This window comes from Mustela nigripes, chromosome 2 (assembly GCF_022355385.1).
Source record: "Mustela nigripes isolate SB6536 chromosome 2, MUSNIG.SB6536, whole genome shotgun sequence".
Lineage (NCBI taxonomy): Eukaryota > Metazoa > Chordata > Mammalia > Carnivora > Mustelidae > Mustela > Mustela nigripes.
In genome coordinates, this window is record NC_081558.1 from 158,149,769 (window position 1) to 158,170,636 (window position 20,868).

Below are 20,868 nucleotides of genomic sequence, written 5' to 3' on the forward strand. Positions count from 1 at the left end.
CCCTGAGATCATGACCTGAGCCGAAGGCAGCGGCTTAACCCACTGAGCCACCCAGGTGCCCAAGATCATTCTTATTTTATATAACTCTGCTATCAGGAGGAGAGTGACTTTTTAAATATGTTTATCAGGGTGACAGAGACTTTATTATTTTTGAATCTAAGCTTTTCACTTTCCCTTGACCAAAGGTAGAGAGGTAAGTACCTACCTATGAATGCCCAGTGTCTGACAGTAATTTAAAAGTCATCTAGACGGTTCAAAGTAGCATGATGAGGGAGAATATAAACTGGTCCGGTGCATTTCACAGATGGTCGTAGCTTAAGGTACTGAAATAAAAAGGACATAGCAGAAAGGTCAGTTTAGCTAAGTGCAGAAAGACATCCAGATGTATGAATTTTTTTTCTGATTAAGTATATAGCTTAGATTGTATTCTTTTCCTTTTAGACCCATTATTTGTGATTTTTAAGGAGATGTTTACCTCTATTTTCTAAAAGCCAAAGTAAAGGCAATATGTACAACTAATTGTAGAATTCTTAACAAGACAGAAAATTTCTGAAATTGTAAGGAAATTTTTATTTTATTAAGTACATTTAATCATTTTCAGATATCCCAGACTGTCCTGGGATATGAATCTACTAGCTCTTCCCCCCAGTAGCTTCTATTAATATATAATAAAACAATCTCTTAGATAGACACATTTTAGGAATTTTATTTTCTCATGGCAAAAAAATAATTCTTTGAACTAAATGTAAGGGCTTGTAAATACATCATAGAGATTATGAAATTTGAAAATAGTTTTTAGAGATAAGTATGCTGAGAAAAATTCAGTTTATTTTCAGGTTTTATACTGACCTCCTCCTTATTTGATGAAGATACCTATTCACCTTTTCTTATTCGTCCTATTACTTAAAAGCTAATACAGGATGACACTGAAAATTATTTTTGATTTGGTCCCGTCTACTTCCTGAGCCCCTAATTTCCAAACTTCTTTCCCACTATTCCTATCTTGCCTCACCTTCTTTCCTTTAGCACACAACTCTTTCCACCCACACTGCACCATTTTTGTCTTCTTTTTTTTTTTTCCAGATTATTTATTTATTTATTTGACAGAGATTACAAGTAGGCAGAGAGGCAGGCAGAGAGAGAGAGGAGGAAGCAGGCTTCCTGCTGAGCAGAGAGCCCGATGCAGGACTCGATCCCAGGACCCTGGGATCATGACCTGAGCCAAAGGCAGAGGCTTAACCCTCTGAGTCCCCAGATGCCCCCATTTGCTGTCTTCTTAACATACTGTGTCCTCCCATGTTTTATGCCTTTGCTCTTACACTTCAGTCAGCCTGTTATGGCCTTCATGTGGCCCAGAAAACTGCTCTATTTATCCTCCAAGGCAGAATCAACACGTTGTTCCTTAGTGTTTCCTTCACATTTGCTCACATAACTATAACACTTACCACACTATACCATAGTTTTACTTGTGCCTGTCTCCTTTCCTAGATGGTAAGCTTCTTAAGGGAGGGAAATATGACTTTTTCATCTTTGTGTTTGGCTCAGATCAGGTACTCAATAAATGCTTTTTGCATTGTCTGGTCTATCAATAGACTTAGAGAAACTATATCATCAATTGTATTCAGAATTTATCCACAACACAAACGTAGCAAAAAAGTGATCCTTTAAAAAATATGTGTATTAAATTTTCTTTGTGTCACTACATGATTTTCTTTAGGTCTCAGTCCTTGTTTTGGTACTTATTTCTGTAGCTCAGTTGTGTCCTATATGCTGTAATAAAGTTAAGTACCAAATTAAGACAAAGGATGTTTATTAGGAGGAAAAAATAGGACAAGGGAGTGACTTGTCAAGGGAGTTTTAGATCTTCACAAGTGAAATAGAATGGAAATGGAAGGATTAATACAGAAAGTCTTAGGAGTGTTTAATACTCTAAAATTTTATACCTACCACTATTGATGATTATACTTAGTTTGAAACAGCTTTGTATATGTATAGACTTACCCAGGACCTGAAATTAGGCAATAATTAGCCTCTCAAATGGATCTGTTTGGAAAGCATTATAAAATAATAGCTCCCTTCCCAAAGAATGATGCTTCTGTGTTCAGGCTGCACTCATTTAATGGTGTCTCAACTGAAACAGGTGCCTTACTTGCTTTGTTCTCCAGGAGCAGCTTTATAGATTTAAGCACTGAGTATACAGTACACAGTGGCACTATTAACAAATCAGAATGAGGCCAAGGGAAAACTCATCTAGGATCCACATACCTAAATGCAGTTAGTAAACAGAGACACTAACTCTCATTAAGCATAATTAAACCTAATATTGACTGTAAACTGTTACTTACCTTAAACTTCTCTGTAGAGAGTGTGGAAAGGGATTAACCTAGCAGATTGGGACATTAATTACTACCTCTTTCACATTAAAGTTACCATCAAGAAGGGCTATATTCATAAATAAAACATAGAAGGGATTGAGAGGCTGAAAATATGTAAATTTACTTTATAAAAAGGAAAGAAAAGCCTAAATTAAAAAAAAAAATAAGAGAGCTGTGAGCGATGCCAACCCCAGCAAAATGGAACTCTGGCTAATTACTACAAAAAAATAGGCTGAAATAATCACAGAAATGTGTCCTTGCCTTCTGACTGACAGAATCTGTTTCACAGGAGACTCCTGTTCAGCTGAGTCCTCTTTTTTCATGCATAGCTTCCTCCACTGCTGAATCTAATGTGGGGTTTGAGGAGCCGGTGAAGGGACCTGGGAGAAATAGAATTTTTTTCCTTTTTTCCCCCTAGTCATTAATAGCCCTTTATTTATGAAATTGATTATAATGATTGTATAAATGTTGTTAGATTTGTCAGCGAGAAGGCGTAGTGCTTTTTTTGTTCGGTCAAAATGGTCTGGTAACTAGTCTCTTGCTACTATTTAATAATCTCCTTCTTGGGTGCAATCTAAAGAGTATGTTGTGAAGGATATAAAAATGTCAGCTAAATTTAAGATCGACTGTTAAGTTTTTATATTATACTGCTGCCCCAAGGGGGGAGGCCAGGATCTGGGAGATAAGAATTTAAAGAGAAAAGCAAAGTAAACTTACCTACCAGCCTTAGAATCATCTTCAAAATCTACAGCCTGACTTGCTTGCCATGAATGTATTCTGATTTCTATTACCTGTTTCCTGTTTCCTTTCCAATAAAGATCCATATACTCTACTTATTTCTTCACCAGGGTGAGGTTCTAATTTTTGGAACTGAATCCATCCTCCAACTTTGCTTATTTAACATGTTAAGCTTCTAGCCAGATCCTAGTGCTGTCATGCTAAATTTTATCTTTCAGGTGCTCTTGAACATCAGAGCAGTGTAGTAGTTGTGCATGGAAAAGAGAGAGCCTAGAAATTAAGTGTGGAGCTTGTGTTCATTTTAAGAGGATGTGAGGTTTAATTTTAGAATAAAACCCTTAATTTTTTCCCATGAATTTAAAGCTAGTTTCACAGCTCATGAGATGAACTAATGAAACAGAAATAATTAATGGACAAAAATCTATCCTTCATTTTCCCCATTGAACAAAAATTCACAAACTGGTTGGATGACAGAGGATGAACAAAAACAGTGAGAGTAAGAGTACTTCTATCCTCTGTTCTTGTAACAATCGTGACATTATGAAATAACCATAACAATGGCACTCTTATTAATCAGACATATTTATACAGAATTAGTGTTGGCTTCTGCTCTATATTACCTTTAGTTTTACATGAACTTTTATTATCTGTGCATATCAAAAAAGACATGGTGAATGAACAAAGAAGCCCTGTTATGAGACAAGTATTATTTGACATTTTGGGAAGCTCTTATTATAGGGTTTCCTCTTAAGTGAGAATAACGGGAAGGTTGTCATTAGTTGCACTATTACAGACACTCTGGATTGTTAAAAACAGAAATGGAGCCCACTTTTTTCCTTGAAGAAGATTCATCAGTTAGAACAGTTCGAATGATCCAAGACTTCTGTGACTTGTTCCACACCGCCCCCCCCCCCCCGCCAGCCAGTCTTCTCGTTTTAAGATGTGAAACAATGATCCCAGAAGGCATCTCTTAAGATCATTGTTTTTCCCTTGGTTTACAGAGCTAGTTGGTTGGATGCTTCTCTCTCTCTCTCTCTCTCTCTCTCTTTTTTAAAAGATGCATAACCAGTTCAGATTTCTGGAAAATCCTTGATTAAGCCAAAATGCAAAGTCTTGCAAGGTCTATGGCCCTACTACAAACTAGATGCCTTTTATACTCCATCCTAAAAGAGGGAAGCTGTTAGTAAGTTTTTCTGAGGTATTCTCCCCATGCTTACAACAGGTCTGACTGGGAATTATGGTGAAAAAAAAAGCAGGTTTATGGGTAGTAAAGAATCTCCTCTTAAAATAATTGGGCCTGGACTTTTAGATTGATCCATGGTCATGGTTTTGTTTGGTTTTGTGTGTGTGTGTTGTTGTTGTTGTTGTCTGTTTGTTTTTCCACAGCTTGAAATAAAATTTTAAGTCCAAAGAATAAAAATATCACTGTTAAAAAGAGAATAGGTGAGTCACTACACTTGCAATACATCTGTTGCCTGAATAAGAACGATTCTGAAAGTGGAGGAAGTAGAGATCAAAATCACCACCCCTGGGGTCTTTTCAAATGACCCTTCCCCAATTTGACAATTATTGGTGTAGATACTTGTCTAAGAGCCAAGGATACTAGAAAACAGTTTGACCAACGGATAATTTTGCTGCTTTTATTCTTTTGAAGTTTAAATATAGAGAATAGAATAGAGATTTTATTATTTCAGAATTTCCTCCTACCCTATATCACCTCTTCCTGTCTTATGTTAACAGACATTGAGTTTGGGGGTTCAGTGAGAAAAACAACAAAACCCCTAATAACAGATAAGCTCTAAGGAAGAAAAAAAAAGCTGCTAATTTTGGGGTATTTAAACAGATGTAAAAGTAAACCAAGTTTTCTGAATGAGCCACAAAACAAACAAAAAACAAATAAACATTAAATTTCTATTCAACCATCTATCCTGCAAAGCAATAGAACAGGCCAAAACTGTTCTGTAAGTTTTAAAACACTTTAACTGAATCCTTTTAAAAAAGTTGTTTACTTGCTTATTTGTTTTTAATTTCCAGTGTTGTCTATTATACATTTTCAATTGGATGTTAGAAAGATAGGCAAAGCAATTTAACTTGTGGCTATTTTACTAGCCCTAAGTAGGAGGATACTTAAAACCTGTTTAAAATAGGAAAGATCATCCTTCTCTGGAGTCAAGAGATTCTTTGGCTTTGAATACTAGAAATGGTTTCATTTTAGGGACATTCACTAAGCCATTTATTTAATACAGGATCATTCTATATACTTTTTTTTTTTTTTTTTGCTTTTTATAAGGCACTTATTGCTTAAGTGGCACTGGAAGATGGCTCAAAGCAGTATATATTTCCACATGTCTTAAATCCCCTACCAGATTATGAACTGTGGGAGCAAGGAATGTATTATTTATAACTTTATATCCTTGTTAGTGCTGTGGATATTGTAGGTATGGAGTGCATTTTTAGGTGATTCTTGTTTTTAATGTGGACAAGCTGAGGTCAGTGAAGAGAGTCACCAAATTGAATGGTAATTCAGTGAACTTTTAAAATATCAGAAAGTGATTCATCTTACTTTTCAAATACATAAAATCTTCAAGGAGTTAAGTTCACCTGTGACCCACAAATCACTAGTTTCCCATAGTTAGCCAATTATGTATTGCCTACCTATGACCTAATCTAAAGCTAGTTATACTTTGGGTTTGTACTATGTCCTTAGTAACAAATCCGTCCTTTCATTTATTTAAAAACATTTATTAATGCTAACTATGTGTGAAGCATACAGATGAAAATATATAGGGTGTTTACTGTCAAGACACCTATGGGCTCCTGGGATCTCAAATACAAAAGAATTCTGTGAGTATTCATAACTTAAGAAGGTACTAAAAAGGTTACTATGGGAACATAGTAGGTCAAGGGAGAATTCATAAAGATAATACTGGAATGGAGATTTGAAAAGTGAATAGTAGGAGTGTGGTACATGAAGGTGGGCAGGGGTGGCAGTGGTGGGGAAATGGTTGTATTGGAGAACATTCTAGGAAATGTTCTAGAAAACATTCTAGAAAACGTTAACATTCTAGAAAACGTTAACAGTGTACAAGGAAAGCCTGGAGAAATATAAAAACCTGACTCATTTAACTGCATCTTTGGGTGGAAATAAGAAGTAAGGTTAGATGGGTAATTTCGGTCAGATTATAAAAAGTCATAAATCCTAAACTAAGGAGATTGAATTTTACCCTGTAACTGTTGGTGAGTCATTGGAAGATGAATGTAAGACAATATATTCACGAGGGTGGAGGTATAATCTATACCACATAATAATCAAATAGATATGGAGGATGGCGGAGGAGTCATGGGTGAGCCAGCTTCCCAGCTTTGATGAATTTTAGTGTCATTTATAAAAAGATAGAAAATGCTGTTGGCTATTATTACCCCCTCTCTTTTCCCAACTACACTCAAATTTCACCAGAGATGTTTATCTTTTCCATTTCCATTTCCTCACCAATATATTCACCAGATCACCTTGTCTGTATCAGAGATCTTTATCACTTTACCAAACTCTTATTGAGATCTCTTTGGACGGTTGATCTTGCTGCTCACTTCCTTCTTTTTGAAATGCTTTTTCTGGCCTTATTTTCCATGGCATCATGCCCTCCTGATTTTTTTTCCTATGTCTTTATTATTCCCTGATATCTCCTTTGTAGGCATATTCTCCCATATCCAGCTGTTATACGCTGGTAATCTTCAAGGTTAGATTCAAAGCACTTCTGTCGATGCCCAGCATTTTAGGTATCTTTGTAGCCACAATACATTGAGATGTTTAAAGCCTTTTTTTGGAGGACCATATTACAAAGGTTATTTTTAAGTACCTACTCTTCTATTCCTTATTATAAGTGATGTACAATATTCAACACATGTTGTAGGGGAACTTATATGGTAACTTTGGTTTTAATTATACATCCTATAAAATCTTCCTGTTTTAACCTTAAGCAATGATTAATCCTCCTTGAATCTTAGTTTCTTAATCAGTATTATATGGGCAGCCATCCTAGCTCTTTAGATTTCATGATGCTGTGGTTGGTATTTTATAACTTGAAAAGGATAGTGAACTCTAAAGGATGTTCAGATGACACTTTGAATTCCATAGTCAAAATTTATAAAATGTTCAACTGCCTTTTCCACATCTACATTTTACTTATTGTTTACTTTATTTAAGATAATTCCATGCTTATGGAAATACATATTCTGAATTTCATGTTTACTTAAAAACTCAGTTTTTTTTTTAAGATTTTATTTATTTATTTGTCAGAGAGAGATCACAAGTAGACAGAGAGAGAGGCAGAGAGAGAGAGGGAAGCAGGCTCCCCGCTGGGCAGAGAGCCCGATGCCGGACTCGATCCCAGGACCCTGAGATCATGACCTGAGCCGAAGCCAGCAGCTTAACCCACTGAGCCACCCAGGCACCCTCTTAGACAGTTTTTGCCATGACATTTATCAAAAGCTTTTTGACAATCTGAATAGATTGCGTATTCTGGTTACTGCACTTACAGATGCTTATTTAACCTCACAGGAAGCCCAGATATAAGATGTTCAATTAACCGCCTGGGGCTTAGGCTTTTGGGTGATCTTACCCTTTTATACATATTTTCCTTGTCTGTCTTTGGTTACCAATGTTGCTTTTATACTTGCTTTTTGTGACTGATTCACATTGCCAGTGTTTTTCAGTACTCTGTGAAAATGGCCACTTTGAGGGCAGGTTAAGTTACATATTCAGGGCACAGTATTATCCTTGCTCAGTGCCCATTTGATGCTATTGATTTATCTACATCTAGCTTATTCATTAATTTTAGAATGACCTTTGTATTTGTTATTATTTGAATCTAGAATCTCCTAATTTGTGTGCTCAAAATGTATTTGAGGCACGGGAATCTCCTTAATGTTTTCCCACTAGGTATGTGTGTGTTTGGATGTACATACATAGATTTTTTTTGTTATTAATTTAGTAAAACTAATCTTCAAATGTTCCTACTTATTAATAGCTAATTTATTACTTTAGCATGCCAAAAAAAAAAAAAAAACCAACCCAAAAACTGAAACAATAACAAAAGAGAGCTTACTTGGTATTGGTATTGGTGTCTCTTGCAAATTTGGCCTCATTTTTCTTATTTGTTTACCTTACCCAACATCTAGCAGGTGTTTTTTTCTCCCTTAGGATAATTTTTATTACACACTCACAATGTGCAGTCTACCTGGATTATCCCCTCAGACCTTCTACTCTGTGGCCTTTTACTCATCTGAGCAATTTTTCCATTTGAAAAATAAATGGTCTTTCCTCTCATATTTCTTTGTTCTTATCATTTAAGCATACAGTGTGATATTCTCCATTTCCATTTTTCTCTTCCTTTGTGCCCAATTTTTGGTCCTTGACATTTTTATTGTATAAAAAAGTAAATGGTTGAGCGACTTGTGTGATTTTCTGTTGTAAAAATACTACTTTAAGGGTTGCTCTCTATCTCTAACTAATCGTCCATTAGTGCTCTTTAGCGGAAGTAAGAGATCAGTTTATCTTAGGTTCTGGAAGGAAAAGAGCTGAATAATTAAGAGTATTTATGACTTTTAGCTTATGGCCTCTTTAAATTATAGTTACACATAGTTTGGTCCCAAGCTTGCCAGAAATGGGAGAGTTTGTGAAAAAATTAAGTGCAAGTTTACCATTTCTGCCTACTTTATAAATTCAGATTACTTCTCTTGATATTTTCAAAATGTCATTGCAAACTTAAAAATCTATAGAATAAAGACTTGATTCTGCTCTAAATAAGAAAAGTTCCCCCACTCAAGTTCAAACGTAAGTATTGTGCTGCAGTACGATGCTACCAGCTGATTTAATCTTCATTTAATTTTTTTTAAAATATTTTACTGTTCCTTGATCCTGTGGGTAAAGATAGCAGATGAAGCATTATGAGCTGTTTATCACTGTCCACACAAAGTCAGTCATAGGAAGTAAAAAAATATTACAATATAAATTCTTTAGACTAGAAACCATGGTTCCTCCATGGATCTTTTCTGTAGAAGGTCCACCAAAGAATAAATACTGAGTCAGCATAAATTGGTGGTAAAAATTTCTAGTTTCACTTTGAGAGGGAGCTTTTAAAATAACGAATCTTGGTTAGCTTTGGGGAAAATCTCTTTCCTCAGATGGTATATATTGAAAAGCGCAGGTAGTTATGGAGGCATTCAAATAGAGATGAGTCCATTTTTAGTACATTGTATGGGGAGTGACGTGCATGGAAGTCCATTAATTGCAATGTATGTTGTGTTCCTTTCGTTTTATTTTGCTAATGGATTTAGTATCAGATTGATGGGTGCTTGGAACAGAAGACAATTTGCAGAAGTAGGTAGAGCAGTGTACATATCCCAGCTAAAGGCCTACAAAGCGATCTTAATTGGAGGTCAAGCTCTAGATACAAAAGGAGAGGTGGAAACAAATGCTTCTCATCATGCATGAATTGAACTAGTAACCTTTTGTTTTTGGATTCATATTTTTTTACAGAGGGTAACATCACCTCCTAGGTAGCATCTGGAAATGTGTGGCTGGAATCACTACTGTATTTTAGTTGACAGGGTTAAGAGATGACTTTGAGTCCTGTGATATAACAACTGATGACTTAGAAGGGAGACTTGACCAGCTCTCAAAGTCAATAGCATTCTTGTAGGGAAATGCTATTTGGGCAATCAGATAGGTATCCTTTATAGCAGTAGTTTTCAAACATTTTCATAATAACCCACTGAGAGAAATACAATTAAATCATAACCTGGTACACACAGAGACATACAATTGAAACAAAAATATCACAAGACAGTATTTACCCTTTCTATGTGTGACACTGACATATATGTTACATTCTATACTGTTTTATCTCATTTTGCCTTATGCTATTTTTTCCTTTGCCTTAAAGGTCTACAACCCACTATCTTAATTTCAAGACCACTTATGATATAGCCTACAATTTTAAAAACAGTGTTGTAGAGATCTTTACATTTCCTGGTAAGAACAAGACAAAGACATAATGACTGAAGAATTGCCTCTAATATGACTTGGTTTCCTTTCACCCTAAGCAGAGCAATCTGATAATAAATTCATTACCAAAATAAAATGAAAGAATACAACATACATTGCTATTAATGGACTTAATGCATGTCACTCCCCACACATGTGTGACTGTGGTCCAGTTTTGTTTTAGAAGCTGGGCCCATATGCCAACCACCCAGGTGTAAAGCCTAATTGCCACCTTTGCCCTCTGTTACCATGACAATGAGGAAAAAGACCCTGGAAACACTATCTCCGTTCACTCACAGCATTTGGATGTAAAAGCTCAATGTTGCCTCTGTGGTACATATTAAGAACTATGTGGTATTATGTTAAAATGAACCGGATTCCATGAGATGAGAGTGAAACACTGTTCTTCCTGTTAAAGTGAGTCATCTCTAAATTGTGGGATGGTGACTTGACATATTGGGCCTCTCCCTTGAATGTTGTTGACTGAAACAAATGTCAAGTCAAGTAGCCTGCATGTTTTGGTGCAGTGCCCAATTTACCATGGTTGTATAAATTCTTGGTTTCTTAGAGTATTATCAGAATATTGGCTTCTCAGAGTGTTTTTAAGGGGCATGGTTACTGATGGCAGGCCTGCCATTGCACCTTAATTTTCTTCATGTCCTTCACCTGAAGCGATTACTCCTGTTAAATCTAGTCCACTATCCTCAGCTAAGGGAGGAAAAGGGTAATTGGGGAAAAAACAGCTTTTGTTGTGATTTTAATATGTGTTTCTAGTAAAGGACCATTATTTGGCTGTCCAGAATACCTACCCTGTTCTCTTAAAAGTCAACAGTAAATAAGCAGAACAACATTTAGTCACATAGTGGTGAGTTGAGCATGGGAAGTTTTCTGCTATCATCTTTCTGGTTCATGTACTATTCTCATGAACATTTGTCGTCCTGCTTGACTGAAAAGGCTGGGATGTAGCTTCATCCTTGATTTTGTCGTGTTCATCTAGTGCAACTGTAGAATGGCTTAAGTAATGAATTGGAGATTTATATCTGTAGGACCTGGGTGAGCTCCATGAACAGAGCTCAGGAAACTGTCCTGTTTATTTTGGTCCTCAACCACTTGATACATACATACATATATATGTCTGAGTTTTAGTTAAAGTGTCCAGGTAGATAGCAGGAGGTACAACTATCTTGTTTCTGGCTCTTGCCACTTACGGACTTGCCCAGAAGTCTCTGGAGCTGGAGTTGTCAGAATTCATTCAGTTATGGGGTGGCTCATGCTACTGTACTAGTTACCCTGGGCTGGTGAGGGGATGAATGCTTGATTTCCAAAATCCAGGCAACCATAATAGCAGTAGTACTGGCCCTACCAGCTCTGGTGGGATAGTTGTGTGGGATGAAGTACAGTCCAAGACTCCCACTTGTCAGCCATGATAAACGTGGTTTTCTTCGGAATTGCTATTAGCCTTTCTATAGTAAAGGAACTTTGCAGCAATGGGAGCTTCAGTTGAAGGAACCATTGTTTTCCTTGTTCCCCAGTATTGGAGGTCAAGGTAGAATCTACCCAGCTTCACAAGATGTTGTTCTAGCCAAGACCCAGTATCTATTCCTCTCCTATTTCTCTCAGGGAGTAAATGGCTTCTCATAGTATTTGCTGTTGAGTGTACTTGCAGTGTCATGAATATTATTTTACTTTGAAACAGACTTGTGACTGTTCAGTTTTCACTTTCTCTCATGTTTTTATTGAAGAATGCTGGAACTGGTGCTTCTTAAACCCACTCTTTGCTTGAGTGGATCCATCTTGATTCCATAGTCTCAGCTTAAAAGACATCTCTCCAAAGCAACTTTCTCATATCATTCTAAGGTAAGACCCTCTTGTTAATCCATACTGCAGTAGCATGATTATTTCCTCCTTAACGTATATAGCTCTAGGAAACTGTAAGAGTGTGAGTGTGTGTATATGCATATGTATCAATAACTGCATTTACATTTAGTGTAACTATTGACTTTTGAATTTATGTCTTATATTTTTTTTCCTGGTTTTTTGTTTTGTTTTGTTTTTTGTTTGTTTGGTTTTTGGGTTTTTTTTTTGTTGTTGTTGTTGTTGTTTTTACTTCTCTTTCCATTCCTCCATTTCCCATTTCCTGCCTTGTTTTGGGTTACTTGAATTTTTTTTTTAGTATTCCATTTTAATTTATCAATTATGCTTTTGACTATATATCTTTATATAGTTTTTTAGGGTTTCTAAGGTTTCCAGTATGCATACTTAAGTTTTCATAGTCTTCTTAGAATCAGTATTTTATCACTGCAAGTTGAATGTAGAAATCTTGCCACCATGTAAGGTCATTTACTGTCCCAATTTTGCATTATTGTTGCATATCATATCTACATAGATTGAAGCCCCTTTAGATAATGTTATATTTTCACTTTTAACTGTTAAACATATTTTAAAGAACTCAAGCAGAGAATAATAGTTCATTATTTTTACTTACATGTTTATCATTTCTGTTACTTTCTCTTTATTCTTGATGTATAAAGTTTCTTTTTAGTATCATTTTCCTTCTGTCTGGAGTACTTCCTTAAGTAATTCGTTTAGAAAAGATCTCCTAGCAACAAATTTTCTTAGTTTTGTTTGCATCTGAGAATCTTTATTTCACTTCATTCTGAAAAGATATTTTTATTGGATATACAGTCTATGTTGAAATTTTCTTCCTCTCAGCACTTTAAAAAAAGGGGTGTCATTTCCTTCTGGCTTCTATAGTTTCTTTCTTTTTTCTTTCTTTTTTTTTTTTTTTTTTAAGATTTATTTTAGAGAGAGAGTTCAGGGGTAGGGAGGAGGGACAAAGGGAGAGGGAGAGAGAAATTCTCAAGCAGACTCCCTGCCTAGTGTGGAGCCAGCATGCAGCTTGTGGGCTTGCGGGGCTCCATCTCATGACCCTAAGATCATGATCTGAACTGAAATCAGGCACTTAACCAGCAACCACCCAGGCATCCCTGGCTTCTATGGTTTCTGTTGATATCCACTGTCATTTGAATTGTCAGTCCCCTATAGGTGATATGTGATTTCCTCTGGATGCTTCCAAGATATTTTTTTTCTTATCTTCAGTTTCCACACTTTAGTGTTCAGATAAATTGAAATGCTGTATGGGGCATGGATTATTTTTGTTTTTATCCTATTTGAGGTTATTACACTTCTAGAATCTTTAGGTTTCTCTATTTCACAAAATTTGGAAGTTTCCAAATATTTTTCAAATATTTTTTTCAGCACTGTACTCTTTAACTCCTTTCCTTCTGATACTCTGACAGGAATGCTAGAATTTTTGTTACTACCCCATAGATCCCTGAGTCTTTTAATTTTTTTTTCTCTTTGTTCTGCATACTAGATAACTTCAGTTGATCTATCCTAAGGTTCAGTGACTCTTTTCTTTGTCATCTTTATTTTGTCATTGAAAGTATCTGTGATCTTTTTGTTGTTTATTTTATATTTCTGTTTCAAGACTGTTCCTTGTTAGAACATTTTTGTAATATCTATCTTAAGGTCTTTATCAGACAGTTTCAACATTGTATCATTTCAGTGTTCATGACTGTTATCTTTTCTCATGTGAATTGAGATTTTCCTGGTTCTTCATATGCCCAGTACTTTTTTTTTACTAGAATCTGGACATTTTAAATATTATGTTATGTATAGTTTAAATAAATTAAATAATTTATATCTGTTATGAAATTTTGAATCTTGGAGACTTATAAATTATACAGAGAATGTTATTTTTGTCTTAGCGGGCAGTTGATCTAATTAGGTTCAGGACAGAAGTTTCAAGCTGTATTTTGTGGTTCCAATGCCAGCTTTATTTTCAGATTTCTCCTGTGTATGTACCAGAGGTTGTCTTGGACCTATGCATGGACCTATGTGTTATTTTTTTTTTCTTAATTTCTTTTGTATGCTGATTAAAATCAGATCCATATATGTGCAGCTTGTGGATAAGCCCAGAATTTAATAGCAATTTTATGGAATTATTTTCCTGAGCCCTTTTCTCTCCATGATATCACTTATTTTTTCAGTTCCCTGCAGCTGCCCTTTTTGGCCCTCCAGCTAGCAAGTGATGGCTTTATTTACTGCACTCTCATGCACATTTCTGTAACTGAGCCCATGTTCAAGGCCAAGTGGTGAGAGGACAAAGAGAGGAAAATAAAAGCAATGGGATTTCACCAGACTCTCATGGGACCACACTATTTTTTTAAAGTGCAGAAATTATAAGTATGAATCTAGGTGAGTTTTCATAAAGTGAATATACCCATGTTAGCAGCAGTCAGACCAAGAAGCTAAGCATCACCAGACCACAGAAGTGCCATCTTTTTTCCCCTACTCCCCAAGGGTAACTGCTATCATGACTTTTAATACAATAAATTAGTTTTGGTTCTTTTTGAACAGTACAGAAATAGAATCATGTGGTATATTTTCTTTTGCTTGTGTCTGTGAGATTCATTTCGTTGTTGCATCTGCATGAAGCTATAACTTTTTAAAAAATTTTATTGTTTTATGATGATTCCTGTGTTAGAATATAATAAAATTTATTTTTAAGGCTATTTTATGGTAGATAGAATTTTGGTTGTTTCCAGCTTAGAAGCATTAAGGACAGTGGTTTTGCATTTCTATTTAATGTATACTAAATGTATACGTAATTTAGTAAACTAATGTATACTAAAGAATCACATTGCTGATATGCCCATGTTCAACTTTAGTAGATATTGCCAAATAGTTTCCAAAGTTACTAAACCAGTTTCTTCTCTCAGTATTACTACATGAGAGTTCTGTTTGCTCTAATCCTTGACAACACTTAGTATTACCTGTCTTTTTCATTTTATCTTTTCTGGTATGTGTGGCATGGTAGACCATTATGGCATTAGTTTGCATTTCTCTAATGATGAGTGAAATTAAACATCTTTTCATGTATTTATTTTCCAGTTAGATATCCTCTTTTGTAATGTGCATTTTGAAGGTTCATTGCCCATTTTATACTTGGGCTTGTTACTGTTTCTGTTATTGAATTGCTGGTGTTCCTTTATATGGTCTGGATATATGTCTTTGTCAAATACACATATAACTGTCTGAAGTTTGTCTTTTCATTGTGTTATAGCTGTCTTTTGATAAACAAAAGTTTTCATTTTAATAAAATTCAAATTGTCAATCTCGTTTTTATAGTCATTTTTTAAATATCCTGTTTTAAAAAGGAAAACCTCTGCCTGCGACAAAATCATGAAGACATTCTCTGTTGTTATCTTCTGAAAACTTTATTGTTTGTCATTAACATTTAGGTCTGAATTTTCCCTGGAAGGTATTTTTTTCTGTTTGTGTTAAGTTTGAGGCTGGGGATTGGGTATACAAGAGTCATTTAATCTAGTTAATTTATCTTTTTAATGTAGATGTCTAATTGATCAACCACCAGTTGTCAAAAGTTGGTTCTTTCTTCAGATACTTTAGCAGTGAATTTATCATAGATCAAGTGCTTACGTAAATAGTGGACACATTTCTGGATGCTCTTTACTGTTCCATCAGTCTATTTGTCTATCCCTGTACCAATAATACATTGCTCATTAGTGTAGACTTAGAAGAAATATTGTATCTGGTGGTGTAAACACCTTACATATATTCTTCTTTCAGATTGTTTTGGTTATTCTTGGTCCTTTGTGTTTCCATAAACATTTTAGAACCTGCTTGTCAATATCCACAAAATGAAATTTTCTGGGATTTTGATTGAGATTGTGTTTTGGGAAAATTGATATCTAGTTTCTAAATGCATTATATTTTACACTTATTTTAGTCTTCTTTAAATTTCTCTTAGTAATGTTTTAAAGTTTTCTATGTAGAAGACTCTATACATTTGTTGGATCAATTTCTAGGATTTGATTTTATTTTATGCTCTGTAAACTGTGTTTTAAATTTCATTTTCTTAATGTCTGTTTGCTAGTATATAAAAAACCATTCATATATATATATATATATATATTTACTTTATAGCTAGGTATTTGCTAAATTCGCTTAATTCTTTTAGATTTTGTGGGTTCCCTTAGAGTTTTACTAAAACATTCATCATTTCTGTGAATAATTACAGTTTTGTTTCTACCTTTCCTATCTGTGTAACTTTTAATTTTCCAGATTTATTTAGATATAATTGACATATAGCATGGCATAAGTTTAAGGGGTACAGTGTGATGGAAATGTGATGGAAAATGATTAACACAGCAGGATTAGTTAACACCTCTGAAACCTTACATAATTACCAATTCTTTTTTGAGGTAAAAGCATTTAAGATTTACTCTCAGCAACTTTCAAGTATATCCCCAGAAGTTATTTATCCCTAGATGTTATCTTTTAACTGAAGTCTGTGTCCTCCATATACCTTTAATTTCTATTTCTTGTTATATTAGCTAGAATCTCTAGTACAATATCAAAGAAAGGCACAATACTTGCACTAGGTTTTTTTGTCCGTTTGTTTTTTCATTAAAAATGCCCCTTATCAAACTAAATAAGTTGGGTTTTTTTTCTTAATTTCTCAGTTTTCTAAGTTGGCTTTGTGTGTGTGTGTGTGTGTGTGTGTGTGTGTGTTTAAATCAACACAGGTTTTTGAATTTTATCACATTCTTTTCTGGATATATTGAAATCTTTTTTTTTCACCCTTTAATATGTTAACACTTAAATTAAAATAATTTATTTTTGAATGTTACTCCACTATTACATTTCTGGAATAAACCCAACTTGATGTTGATGTGTTATCCTTTTTTTTTTTTTTTTTAATGCGGAACGGAATAGGTTTGCTAATTTTTTCCTTTAGATATTTTTGTCTGCATTCAAAAAAAGAGACTGTTATATATATATATATATATATATATATATATATATATATGTCTCAGCTGGTTAAGCGCCAGCCAGCCTTCTGCTCAAGTTATTATCCTAGGGTCCTGGGATCCAGCCCTAGGTGAGGCTTCCTTTTCAGCCAGGAGTCTGCTTCTCCCTCTCCCTCTGCCTTGCCCCATTTGTGCTCTCTCCCATGTACTCTCTCTCTCTCAAATAATTAAATAAAACCTTTTAAAAAAGATAAATAATATAGATATTATGTTCTTGTTATGTTTTGGTTGCAGAGTTATAGTATTCTCACAAAACAAGTGAGAAAAAAAGTATTCCTCTTTTTCTACCCTTGGGAAAATACATGTATGATTGGTACTATTCTTTCAGGAAGAATTTATCTGTAAAGCTATTTGGGCCAGAAGTTTTCCGTATGGAAAGATCTTAAATATTTTAGTTTCCTTCTTTGTGAAAAGATTTTGAATTAAATATGCAGCTTTTTTGTGTGTCCATTTTCATAAAATGTATTTTTCAAAAGATTTATCCATTTCTTCTAATTTTCAAATTCATTTTCATTATTATCTTTGTAATAATCTCCTTTTCATCTGGGTTTCAAATTTTTGAAATTTGACATTACAGACTTTGTAATGTCTGTAGATCCATAGGAATGCCTCATTTTTCATTCCTGTCAAGGTTATTTGTGCCTGTTTCTCTTTGCTTTAAAATCCAGATTTCTAGAGGATGATTTTATTTGTCATTCTAAAAAGGAATTTTTAGATTTCTTCTTTATATATTGCTTTATTTCAAAATACTTGGGGTATTTTTTGATTAACATTTTGTTATTAATTTTGAGTTTATGGTCAGAAAACATATGCTAAATGTTCTAAATACTTTGAAATTTATTCAGACTTCTTTTCTGAACCAGGGCAATTTTAGTAAATGTTCTGTATACACCTGAAAATAGTGTGTATTTTGTAGTTTTTGGATGTAGGGTTCTCTACATATCAATTAGATTAAATTTGTTAAATATTGGTCCTCAAAACTTTTATTTCTCTGTTAAAATTTTTAACCCTGTATTTTATCATTTCCTGAGATTTATCATTTAAAATTTACTAATATGATTGTGAATTTGGCGATTTCTCCTTTTGTTTTGTCAGTTTTTGCTCTTGAAGGCTGTATTATTAGTTGTGTACTAATTTAGAATTGTGATCCATTTTATTAGATTAACTAGAATTTCTTATCACTACTAAATTCTTTTCCTCTACTATATCTTGATTAGGTATAGATTCTACTTAGACTGATGTTATAATATATAGTTATATTTATATTATAATATTGATTGGATTGTTTGTTCCTTGGGTATTGAGTTTGATAAGTTCTTTATAGATTTTGGATACTAGCCCTTTATCTGATATGTCATTTGCAAATATCTTCTCCCATTCTGTAAATTGTCTTTTGGTTTTGTTCACTGTTTTGCTGTGCAAAAGCTTTTATCTTGATGAAGTCCCAGTATTTCAATTTTGCCCTTGCTTCCCTTGCCTTTGGTGATGTTTCTAGGAAGAAGTTGCTGCAGCTGAGGTCAAAGAGGTTGCTGCCTGTGTTCTCCTCAGGATTTTGATGAATTCCTGTCTCACACTGAGGTCTTTCCTCCATTTTGAGTCTATTCTCGTGTGTGGTGTAAGCAATGGTCCAATTTCATTCTTCTGCATGTGACTATCCAATTTTCCCAGCACCATTTGTTGAAGAGACTGTCTTTCTTCCATTGGACATTCTTTCCTGCTTTGTCGAAGATTAGTTGACCATAGAGTTGAGGGTCCATTTCTGGGCTCTCTATTCGGTTCCATTGATCTACCTGTCTGTTTTTGTGCCAGTACCATACTGTCTTGAAGATGATAGCTTTGTAATAGAGCTTGAAGTTTGTTATTGGGATGCCACCAACTTTGGTTTTCTTTTTCAACATTCCTCTGGCTAATTGGGGTCTTTTCTCTTCCATATAAATTTTGGGATTATGTGTTCCATTTCTTCGAATAAAATTGATGGTATTTTGATAGGTATTGCATTAAATGTATAGATAGCTTTAGATAGCATAGACATTTTCACAGTATTTGTTCTTCCAATCCTTGAGCCTGGAACATTTCTCCATTTCTTTGTGTCTTCCTCAATTTCCTTCATGAGTACTTTGTAGTTTTGCAAGTACAGATTCTTTGCCTCTTGGTTAGGTTTATTCCTAGGTAGCTAATGGTCTTGGGTGCAATTGTTAATGAGATCGACTCCTTAGTTTCTCTTTCTCTGTCTTGCTGTTGGTGTATAGAAATGCAACTGATTTCTGTGCATTGATTTTATATCCTGATACTTTGCTGAATTCCTGTATGAGTTCTAGCAGTTTTGCAGTGGGGTCTTTTGGGTTTTCCACATAAAGTATCATATCATCTGCAAAGAGTGAGAGTTTGACTACTTCTTTGCTGATTCAGATGCCTCTTATTTCTTTTTGTTGTCTTATTGCTGAGGCTAGGACTTCTAGTACTATGTTGAATAGCAGTGCTGACAGTGGACAGCCCTGCCGTATTCCTGACTTTAGGGGAAGAGTTCTCAGCTTTTCCCCATTGAGAATGATATTTGCTCTGGGTTTTTATACATGGCTTTGGTGATATTGAGGTATGTACCTTCTGTCCCTACACTTTGGAGGGTTTTGATCGAGAAAGGATGCTGTATTTTGTCAAATGCTTTTCCAGCATCTGTTGAGAGTATCATATGATTCTTGTTCTTTCTTTTATTAATGTATTGTATCCCATTGATTGATTTGTGGATGTTGAACCATCCTTGCAGCCCAGGAATAAATCCCACTTGGTCATGGTGAATATTCCCTTTAATGTCCTCTTGGATCCTGTTTGCTAGTATTTTGGTGAGAATTTTTGCATCTCTGTTCACCAGGGATATTGATCTGTAATTCTCCTTTTTGATGGGGTCTTTGTCTGGATTTGGGATCAAGATAATGCTGGCCTGATCAAATAAGTTTGGAGGTCTTCTTTTCATTTCTATATTCTGGAACAGTTTCAGGAGAGTAGATATTGATTCTTCTTTAAGTGTTCGCTAAAATTCCCCTGGGTAGCGTCTGGCTCCGGGCTCTTGTTTGTTGGGAGATTTTTGATGACTGCTTCAATCTTCTTACTGTTTATGGGTCTGTTCAGGTTTTCTCTTTCTTCCTGGTTCAGTTATGGTAGCTTATATGTCTCTAGGAATGCCTCCATTTCTTCCAGATTGTCAAATTTTCTGGTGTATAGTTGCTCATAAAATGTTCTTAAAATAGTTTCTACTTCTTCGGTGTTGGTTGTGATCTCTCCTCTTTCATTCATGATTTTATTAATTTGGGTCCTTTCTCTTTTTTTTTTGGTATGTGTGGCCAGGGGTTTATCAATCTTATTAATTCTTTCAAAGAACCAGTTCCTAGGTTTTTTGATTTGTTCTAACTGTGGTTTTTGTTTTGTTTTGTTTTTTTCCTTGTGGTTGCTATTTCATTGATTTCTGCTCTGCTCTTTATTATTTCTCTTCTCCTGCTGGGTTTAGGCTTTCTTTGCTCCTTTCTCCAGCTCCCTTAGGTGTGAGGGCAGTTTGTGTAGTTGAGACCTTTTATTGTTTCTTGAGAAAGGTTTGTACTACTATATACTTTCATTTTTGGACCGCCTTGGTTGTGTCCCAAAGATTTTGAACAGTTGTATTTTCATTTTCATTTGTTTCCATGAATTTTTTTAAATTCTTCTTTAATTTCCTGGTTGACCCATTCATTCTTTTAGGATGCTCTTTTGCCTCCATGTATTTGAGTTCTTTCCAGCTTTCCTCTTGTGTGGAGTTGTACTTTCAAAGCATTGTGGTCTGAAT

At 34.9% G+C, this 20,868-nt stretch overlaps 1 protein-coding gene across 15 annotated transcripts in view; it reads left to right on the plus strand.

Annotated features, from left to right (window-relative positions):
• ZBTB20 (zinc finger and BTB domain containing 20) overlaps positions 1 to 20,868 on the plus strand; it is an 805,287-nt gene that overhangs the window by 165,605 nt on the left and 618,814 nt on the right. For 3 of the 15 annotated variants that reach the window (XM_059391918.1, XM_059391920.1, XM_059391922.1), the window contains one exon: positions 11,901 to 12,015. The exons of the other annotated variants lie outside the window; for them this stretch is intronic. The gene's annotated coding sequence lies outside the window, so the exon portion shown is untranslated. The remainder of the gene's footprint in view (positions 1 to 11,900; positions 12,016 to 20,868) is intronic. 15 annotated transcript variants of the gene reach the window in all.